This window comes from Ahaetulla prasina, chromosome 1 (assembly GCF_028640845.1).
Source record: "Ahaetulla prasina isolate Xishuangbanna chromosome 1, ASM2864084v1, whole genome shotgun sequence".
NCBI lineage: Eukaryota > Metazoa > Chordata > Lepidosauria > Squamata > Colubridae > Ahaetulla > Ahaetulla prasina.
The window spans coordinates 348,954,517-348,964,975 of NC_080539.1; positions in this window are offsets into that span (position 1 = coordinate 348,954,517).

A 10,459-nucleotide genomic window follows, 5' to 3' on the forward strand; every position below is an offset into this window, starting at 1 on the left:
CAGTATTTGGCTTCTGACCTAGAAAGTCAACAGAATGGCCACTGAAGCTGGGACCTTCTGCAAGGGTTGCTTTGCTTAGGGAGCAGCCAGGATATGAAATCAGGATGCTCTCCTGATCTTTTCAGAACAACTAAAAAACCAAATTCTAACTATTAGCCTGAAATACCAAGTTCTTCAAGCATGGCCAGAGCAGAACGGATTATAACACAGATTTTGAACGTTTTATTTGCTTTCATGTATCAAACTGACTGTTGCTGATGACATTTCAATGCCTTTCTGCACTGTGAGTTAGCTATTAATGTCTCCTTCTCCTCCTTCCTTGCCTTGTTAGGTTAAGAATTATTATTTTATTATGTATTTGTTTGTTTATATTTTAGTCGTAGACCAGCATAGAACTAATAACATAACAATCTATCTACAATAAAAATTAAAATTAAAAAACACATAAGGATAGAATGCAATAAAGCTAAATTATTGCCATTTTAAATATAAGTAAACATTATTACAAATTCATCCAATAGGATTTCAAAGGGCTAAAATTAAATCTAGAATAAAGAGGCCCTAAACAAACCAATAATTTTATGGTGAAACCGCTTCATGAGGAATTCCTTTTGATGAGTTTTCCTAAAGAAGCTACCCAAGTTTGCTGCAAGAAGAAAAACGCACACACAAAAAACGGTGCAAATAAAAATCTTGCTTTTTGGTGGTTATTTACAACCGGTTTTGCAAAACAAGGTTCCTCTCACAAATCTCTTGCCAACCATTAGATAATTACCATGGTTAGGAAACCTTAGTAAACATATTCTCAGTAATAGGTTTTGTGAATACGGCGCACACCCTGGGAGTGCCAGAGAACTGCTCGCATATGTTTAATTCCTTGCATCTGGAATTAGGAAGATCAGATAGCAGGGAAGTGAAAAGACTTCTCTTTCTGTCTGACAAGGGATAGGATTAGGGGTTAAATTAAACCCGTTAGGGAAGGTCGGTATCTTAACATAAGCTATATAAGCAAAGGATCCTAGTTTAATTGCTCGAATTTGAGAAAAAATGTTAGCCTCAACGCTGAAGCGCCTGATGCTTTAAAGAACAGAGAACGTCAAGTTACCATCTTTTTCGGACTAGAAGATGCACCTGTGTATAAGACGCACCAAGATTTTGAAGAGGTAAGCAAGAAAAAAAAGGGTTTTGCCCTCCCCAGCCCACAGGAGCACTCTGCAGGCCTCCCAAAGCCTCTGCACATACTGTTTTTGCAAAAAATGGGCCCATTTTTCGTAAAAATGGGACATGTGGGGTGGGGCTTCAGGAAGCCAAAAATAGCTGTATTCGGTATATAAGACGCACCAACATTTCCACCCTCTTTTGTGGCGGGGAAGTGCAACTTATACTCTGAAAAGTACGGTAAGTCTGGTTTTGTAGCTGTGTTCCACAAATATGCTACATCTCCACTTATCTCTTGTCCCATCAGCCAGCCAGTTCTGATGACTAAACCAAACTTTACCAGAATACCTTTTAACAAGTAGGCACATACTTTCTTCTTCCAGTTCTTTCTGAACTGGAAGAGGAAAGTTTTGGCTAACCACGGGCCCATGTGCCGCTCTTTACAGACCCCTCGCATCCTGGACATAAACTGTTTCAACTCCTACCCTCAAAACGACGCTATAGAGCACTGCACACCAGAACAACTAGACACAAGAACAGTTTTTTCCCGAAGGCCATCACTCTGCTGAACAAATAATTCCATCAACACTGTCAAACTATTTACTGAATCTGCACTACTATTAATCGTCTCATAGTTCCCATCACCAATCTCTTTCCACTTATGACTGTATGACTATAACTTGTTGCTGGCAATCCTTATGATTTATATTGATATGTTGACCATCAATTGTGTTGTAAATGTTGTACCTTGATGAACATATCTTTTCTTTTATGTACACTGAGAGCATATGCACCAAGACAAATTCCTTGTGTGTCCAATCACACTTGGCCAATAAAATTCTATTCTATTCTATTCTATTCTATTCTATTCTATTCTATTCTATTCTATTCTATTCTTTGAGGAAGGCGAACTGGCAAGTAGACTTTGTAACTCATGGAAACTTTGGCTTCCAACTTGCATTTAGATCCAAGATGGTGGTTCTTTTAACAGAATAACAGAGTTGGAAGGGACCTTGAAGGTATTCTAGTCCAGTCCCTACTCAGGCAGGAACCTTATGCCATTTCAGACAAATGGTTGTCCAATCTCTTCTTAAAAACTTCCAGTGTTGGAGCATATACAACTTCTGGAGGCAGGTCGTTCCACTGATTAATTGTTCTAACTCTTAGGAAATGTCTCCTTAGTTCTGGGTTGCTTCTCTCCTTGATTAGTTTCCACCCACTGCTTCTTGTCCTGCCTTCAGGTGCTTTGGAGAATAGCTTGACTCCCTCTTCGCCCTTAGATATTGAAACACTGCTATCATGTAACCCCAATCCTCTTTTTCACTATACTTAACATACCCATTTCCTGCAACTGTTCTTTATGTTTTAGCCGCCTAATCATCATCTGTGTTGCTCTTCTCTGCACTCTTTCTAGAATCTCAACATCTTTTTTTTTATATTGTGGCAACCAAAACTGGATGCAATATTCTTACCAAGATGTTACAGTTCCAATGACATGATAAGCCCGATTTTGATTAACCGACCACAACTTCATGTGGTTCCCTCCCCATTGCTTGTCATTTCTTGTTGCATCAGAAACCCAAGCAGATTTCAGTCTCTCTAGCAGCTGGGTGAGATCTGGCTTGACACGCCAGGTGAAAAAACATTCACAGGGCCTGTTGCTGTCTGTTGGGTCAATAATACATAAACTAAGAAGGATTTAAAGCCGAGACAGAAACAGCTTAACACTTATTACAGTGTAGTGGGTTTTACAAACAAATCCCCTTTTAAGAAATGGCCAAATCCAGAGTTATGTGACAGTTCGTAAAGAGACAGCCCCTAGTAGAAAACTAGGCGATCCCATCATCAACGTATCCACCATTTAGGCTGCTACTTTCCTGCCATCAAATAGAAGCATAATTGGCTGCTTAGACGAGTGCTTCCTGCATTAGCCCCTGAAAAACTTTATCTCTGGCTGAAGAAATTTATAGTAGATACCAAATTATATTGGTTAACCTTAAAGGAAGCAGAGGATTCTTGTACTAAAACGGTACACCAATTTCCTTGCTGGAAGCTCAGGCATCCATTCCTCAAATGAGGATCTCTGAGTCCGCTGTAATTTGCAGCAGAGACCTTCAAAGAGGATTTTTTTCTTCATTCCACTCCCGATGGTCATTTGATGAAGTTGGAAAACTCTCATCTGTAATATTGCTTTTTTTTTAAAAAAAAACACTTTATTACTTATACTTTAGTAGCACTAACCACACCAAATTGTTTTGTAATAATTACAATAAATACAATAAAGGTCAAATAACGACACATAAAGTAGAAATCATAAGATCAGCAATCCCCAGCAGAAAGCAGCTGGTAGAAAGCAAGCAAAACTTGAATGAACAGAAAAGTAAAACCAACTTGAACTAAGCTCAGAACTTCCTAAATTCATTTGTGTTGTTTTCCTGGCTACACAACAAAATTATTTGCCACTGCCTTCTTCTAGTAATGGTTGCTATTTCCTACAGTCTTGAGATTCTCAGAGGTCTCCAAGTACAATGTCTATTCCTCCTCCTCCTCTTTAAGATCAGCCAATACCTGCACTGGGAAGCTTATAGGATGGGCACCAACAGATGAAATATAACTCCACCGTAGCCCTTCACAGAGAAAATGTGAGCCAGGTATGTTTCTACATGACCTGTTTGGCTGGGATGACAGGCAAAAACTCTATAGCTGCTAATGGATGGGCCAGGTTAGTTTCCCCATTATTCAGACAGAGAATCTAGCAATAGCAATAGCATTTAGACTTATGTACCGCTCCATAGTGCTTTACAGCCCCCTCTGAGCAGTTTACAAATGTCAGCATATTGCCCTCAGCAATCTGGCTCCTCATTTTACTCACCTCAAAAGGACGGAAGGCAGAGTCAACAGTTAGTCTGCAATACTGCATTCTAGCCACTGTGCCACCATGGCTCCTCTAGCTTGCCTCCTGCTCCATGGTGAAAGCCAGATTCTGTCTTGACAAAAAGAGGCAACAGGGGACTCACAAATGAAGAAACTACTTCACCAGCCAGCCAGAGGTTTTATTTTTATTTATTTATTTATTTGATTTTTATACCGCCCTTCTCCCGAAGGACTCAGGGCGGTGTACAGGCAGAAGTAAAAAAGACAATAACAATGTACAATTTAAAATGCAAATTTAAAAAACTTATTATAATTAGCCTGAAAACTTTAAAATATATAAAAACTAAAATCCCATTTAAAATTAATAATAAGAATTTAAGAAATTTAAAAAACCGATAAAATTTTAAGCCAGCCCCGCGCGAATGAAAAGATGTGTCTTCAGTTCACGGCGGAAGGTCCGAAGGTCAGGTATTTGGCGTAAACCCGGGGGAAGCTCGTTCCAGAGTGTGGGAGCCCCCACAGAGAAGGACCTTCCCCTGGGGGCCGCCAGCCGACATTGCTTGGCAGACGGCACCCTGAGAAGTCCCTCTCTGTGAGAGCGTACGGGTCGGTGGGAGGCGTGTCGTAACAGCAGGCGGTCCCGTAAGTACCCAGGTCCTAAGCCATGGAGCGCTTTAAAGGTTGTAACCAACACCTTAAAGTGCACTCGGAAGGCCACAGGCAGCCAGTGCAGTCTGCGCAGGAGCGGTGTTACATGGGAGCTACGCGTAGCTCCCTCTATCACCCGCACAGCTGCATTCTGGACTAACTGAAGCCTCCGAGTGCACTTCAAGGGAAGCCCCATGTAGAGAGCATTACAGTAATCCAAGCGAGAGGTAACGAGCGCATGAGTGACTGTGCATAAGGCATCCTGATCAAGGAAGGGGCGCAACTGCCGAACCAGGCGAACCTGGTGGAAGGCCCTCCTGGAGACGGCCATCAAATGGTCTTCAAACGACAGCCGATCATCCAGGAGGACACCTAAGTTGCGCACCCTATCCTTTGGGGCCAATAACTCGCCTCCGACAGCCAGCTGCGGCTGCAGCTGACTGAATCGGGGTGCCGGCATCCACAGCCACTCCGTCTTGGAGGGATTAAGCTTGAGCCTGTTTCTCCCCATCCAGACCCGTACGGCTTCCAGACACCGGGACAGCACTTCAACAACTTCATTGGGGTGGCCCGGGGTGAAAAAGTACAGCTGGGTGTCGTCAGCGTACTGCTGGTATCTCACCCCGAAACCACTGATGATCTCACCCAACGGCTTCATGTAGATGTTGAACAGCAGGGGCGAGAGAATCGACCCCTGTGGGACCCCACAAGTGAGGCCCCTCGCGGTCGACCTCTGCCCCCCTGTCAACACCGTCTGCGACCGGTCAGAGAGATAGGAGGAGAACCACCGATACACGGTGCCTCCCACTCCCAATCCCCCCAACCGGCGCAGCAGGATACCATGGCCGCTGAGAGATCTAATAGGACCAGGGCAGAGGAATAACCCCTGTCCCTGGCCCTCCAGAGATCATCCACCAATGCAACCAAAGCTGTCTCTGTGCTGTATCCGGGTCGGAAGCCGGACTGGAACGGGTCTAGATAGACATCTTCATCCAGGTATTGGGGTAGCTGTCGCGCCACGGCACTCTCTACAACCTTCGCAACAAAGCGAAGGTTGGAGACTGGACGGTAATTACCCAAAATAGCTGGGTCCAGGGAGGGCTTCTTGAGGAGGGGTCTCACCACCGCCTCTTTCAAGGCGGCAGGGAAAACCCCTTCCAACAAAGAAGCATTGATAATCCTCTGGAGCCAGCCTCGTGTCACCTCCTGAGTGGCCAGTACCAGCCAGGAAGGACACGGTTCCAGTAAACATGTAGTGGCGTGAAGCCTCCCCAACAACCTGTCCACGTCCTCGGGAGCCACAGGGTCAAACTCATCCCAAACAGACTATTGCATGCATATGACTGCTATTTTAAGAGTATAGGCTATTTAATGCTTTGTAGGAAAGTTTATAATCAGCATTATCAAAAGTAGTATTATGGCATGAAAAATTTAAAACAAGCCCTGTCTTTCCTTAGCAGAATGGTCGTCCTTGACTCTTAGCTCCACCCTAAAAGTCAGCAATATTTTTTGATGGATGGATTCACTTGGATTTTTGACAAAGGTTGATGGTATTGTTATAAAATGGCTGTTGGAGGTACTTGTCCATTAAGAAAAAAATTATACCGGGAGCCATAATCATAAGGTAACCAATGATCCTTCTTTAGGCAGGATAGTCCTTCTTTTGTAAGTTCTGGCCTCTCTCGAAAAGTGTCCTCCTACGTCTTCCTTTTCGATATCTGAAGACTAATTTGTAAATCTCCGTATTTGATCGATGCCGAGCCAATCCGTTGCATGTGATGTGACGTAATTGTATTTGACATGACAATTAATCAAGGCTCAGTACAGTGCAGCGAGACACGATTATGAGATGCATGCGCTCCGCACAGGAGAATTGTTTTGAGAGAGTGCACCGCGCGCAAGTGGGTTTGTTTACTACTTTCCGAAATGGCACACACGCACGTATTAGACTCACTTCTTTCTCAGTGAATATTCAATCATACACAGGTGAGCACAATAATTCACGTTTTATTAATTCATTATCTATTTAATAATTTCCAAATACATTTAATTTTATTTACGTTTATTCGCTTATGTTATTATTTCAGTTTTACCGCCCTGAGTCCTTCGGGAGAAGGGCGGTATACAAATTAAAATATTATTATTATTATTATTATTATTATTATTATTATTATTATTATTATTATTAATAATAATAATAATAATAATAATAATAATAATAATAATAATAATAATAATAATAATAATAATAATTTTATTTATTCAATTGCTAATGATTTTTGGAAAAGTGAGAAATCGAGATTGAATGTTGATATTCCAGCTGCAGCACTTGCCGTAAAATTCAATATGAAGGATATTTCTTGTTCAGATATTCCCAATATATTGTTAGAAGATGATACATTGACAAAAAATATTCATTCAATGGAAAAGTACTCATTTAAATAATAATTAATAGGTATGTAAGCATAATTACAATATAAAATGTTATTGTTACAAATGTTTTATTATACATTTATCATATGATAGTGTATTCTGTTTTATTGTTGCAATGAATAAAATGTTTCTTTTATTTACGATATTTTTTTCTTCAATTTATTTGTGTCCTCCTCATTGTAAAAAAGTTGGTCACCTTAATAATCAGTTTCAACCAACTCCTTAGCATATGTAGAACAGTTACTCTATAAATTATGTATTTCATATCAAAATGTAATGTGAAACACATTTAGACATCTGTTCAAAAACAAGTCATTGCAGTGTTTTCATTTCCTCCAGATTAACATTAACTCCGAGTTATAACATGCATCTGCCTTACCACTTTTGTGTATCATATATAACACTAATATCTTGTTATTTCATGTTCCTATTAAAGGCTAAAGGAATATTTGCTGAGTATATGTGCTCTGCTGCCTTATGCTGCCAACAAGACTCTAAGACTTGTCTTCTCCCCAATTCTGAGAAAACTGATTGAGAACACTTATTTTATTTTATTTATTTATTTTGTCACAACAATATATATAAGCATCACATAAAAAGATTATATAGTATATAAACATATATATGAGGTAATATAACACATATTATATATACAGTATGAGGTAATATACTGTATGAGTACATGAGAATTCTGGGCCACTTGAAAACAAGCTTCAGATTTCTGTGATCACTCAGCAGTGGTTTACCATAACTGAGCCAAGTTATTCTGGTTTACTTGAAACAAAATAAAACAGATATTTGAAATGGCACATCTCTGGGACCTTAGAAGCCCCATTTTATTTATTTATTTTGTCACAACAATATATATAAGCATCACATAAAAAGATTATATAGTATATAAACATATATATGAGGTAATATAACACATATTATATATACAGTATGAGGTAATATACTGTATGAGTACATGAGAATTCTGGGCCACTTGAAAACAAGCTTCAGATTTCTGTGATCACTCAGCAGTGGTTTACCATAACTGAGCCAAGTTATTCTGGTTTACTTGAAACAAAATAAAACAGATATTTGAAATGGCACATCTCTGGGACCTTAGAAGCCCCCACCCACCTTCTTTTCAGGAATGCTTGTCTCCCCCTTCTCCTCATCGCCTCAGCATCACTGTTCAGAAGGTCGTCCAAGGAGAAGGGTGACTTGATGGCTTTGCAACTCTTCTTCATTGGACCTGCTCAGATTTTGTTTTGTTTTACTGATTTTTGCAAAAATGAAATAAACACAATGTGAAATAACAATTTTAGGAGAAAAGGCTCAATCAATCAATTTCATTTCATTACAGAAAGATCTTGACAGACTTGAACATTGGGCACTATCTAACAAAATGAAATTCAACAGTGAGAAAAGTAAGGTTCTACATTTAGGCAAAAAAACCCAAAATGCACAGGTACCGTATATGTGGTACCTTGCTCAATAGTAGTACCTATGAGAGGGATCTTGGAGTCCTAGTGGATAACCATTTAGATATGAGCCAGCAGTGTGCAGCAGCTGCTAAAAAAGCCAACACAGTTCTGGGTTGCATAAACAGAGGGATAGAATCAAGATCACATGAAGTGTTAGTGCCACTTTATAATGCCTTGGTAAGGCCACACTTGGAATATTGCATCCAGTTTTGGTCGCCACGATGTAAAAAAGATGTTGAGACTCTAGAAAGAGTGCAGAGAAGAGCAACAAAGATGATTAGGGGACTGGAGGCTAAAACATATGAAGAACGGTTGCAGGAACTGGGTATGTCTAGTTTAATAAAAAGAAGGACTAGGGGAGACATGATAGCAGTGTTCCAATATCTCAGGGGTTGCCACAAAGAAGAGGGAGTCGGGCTGTTCTCCAAAGCACCTGAGGGTAGAACAAGAAGCAATGGGTGGAAACTGATCAAGGAAAGAAGCAACTTAGAACTAAGGAGAAATTTCCTGACAGTTAAACAATTAATAAGTGGAACGACTTGCCTTCAGAAGTTGTGAATGCTCCAACACTGGAAATTTTTAAGAAAATGTTGGATAACCATCTGACTGAGATGGTGTAGGGTTTCCTGCCTGGGCAGGGAGTTGGACTAGAAGGCCTCCAAGGTCCCTTCCAACTCTGTTGTTATGTTATATTTCTGCAGGATCCCATCTGAGTTGGCCACCAGGACGAGAGGTTTTGTCTTCTGAGCTTTTGGACACTGCTAGAGCCCATCCTGAGGGAGTTCCTGTCTAGCCAAGTCTGCCACGAGAGACATTCCCTGAGGATGGGCTCCAGCACAAGTCTGAAAGCTGAGAAGACTAAACCTCTGGTCCTGGTGACCGACCCAGATTGGATCCTGCAACATTATCCTGGGATACATACAGGGGTGAAATCCAGCAGGTTCTGATAGGTTCTGGAGAACTGGTAGTGGAAATTTTGAGTAGTTTGGAGAACCGGTAAATACTACCTCTGGCGGGTTCCAGAGTCGGGTGGGAATGGAGATTTTGCAGTATCCTTCCCCTGCCACGCCTACCAAGCTACACCACGCCCACCAAGCCAATAAAAAAAAATCTGGATTTCACCACTGTATATATATATTCACCAATTTCATTTCTCTTTTGCATGGAGTGGACTTGAGGGGTATGTATTTCTCTAGAACCTGCAGAAGCTGTAGGTTGGTCAGTTATTCTTTATTTCTTGTCCTCAGCACTGTCAAATCAGTCAACGAAAAGACAACAAGGATTCTTGTTTTCAAACTGCTGTGAGGAATTAAGGGGTAGAAGCAATAGTACTGTGAACATACCATCTGCCTAGTTTTTTTTATTCTCTTAAATAAAGCACTTTGAACAGCAAAGAAACATATACCATTTCAGATAATGTTGTGTGCCAGGATATCCTGTATTATTTGAGACACGCTATGCCAGTTGCAGCAAAGGCACTTGCTTGAATTGCCTTCTCATAATTTCTAGGAGCCTTCATACACCAAATACCCCTCAGAAGATGCCAGGGCATAGTTATCCGATCATGAAGGGCTTTTTTGCAGTGCAGCAAACATGATCTGAGCTACACTGCTCTAAATACTCAACACATCTGATCCTTTTTGCATAGTGTGCTTTATAGACCATAACAGGTTAATTTAATGATCTGGAAAACAGCAGTTAGGAAAAGTGGAAAATACCCTTTTAGAATGAATGCGAATCTTGTTCAAAGACCATGGCTGCCCTCTAGTGGTCAAAGGCTAGGCAAAGCCAATGTGTTTCTTCTATTTCCAAGTTCAGAGCACTGTACAGATTCCTCCATAGTTAAAACAGAACCCAAAACATACAAGCATCGA